This window comes from Hipposideros armiger, unplaced genomic scaffold (assembly GCF_001890085.2).
Source record: "Hipposideros armiger isolate ML-2016 unplaced genomic scaffold, ASM189008v1 scaffold_94, whole genome shotgun sequence".
In the NCBI taxonomy this organism is placed as follows: domain Eukaryota; kingdom Metazoa; phylum Chordata; class Mammalia; order Chiroptera; family Hipposideridae; genus Hipposideros; species Hipposideros armiger.
Genome location: NW_017731444.1, coordinates 4,330,902 through 4,331,276, shown reverse-complemented (window position 1 = coordinate 4,331,276; position 375 = coordinate 4,330,902).

Sequence of the window (375 nt, the reverse complement as noted above, 5' to 3'; positions counted from 1 at the left end):
ATATATATATATATATATATACACATATATATTATATAATATATAAATGGTTTAAAGTACTGAATTGAGGGGCCTAGAAATCCGACTCTAAGCCTAGACCTGCTTGCTTACCTAGATAACCAAATGAATGAAGCTACCTGACTACCTCAACAGAAAGTTTCTGTGCTCCAAGGACTAAGATAACATTACTTTCCAATTCAAATTAAGCCAAAAGGGAAACAGACCTTCACAAGTTACAGCTGCGTAACAATCTAGCTGAAGTTATCTGGGTTAATGGTTCTAACTACAGTCAGTTCAATGTAAAAGTAGAGAAGCCTTCATGGGCTTTCTTTCAGACAAGGACTCTGCATACATAAAAACTATGAGAAAAAAGCA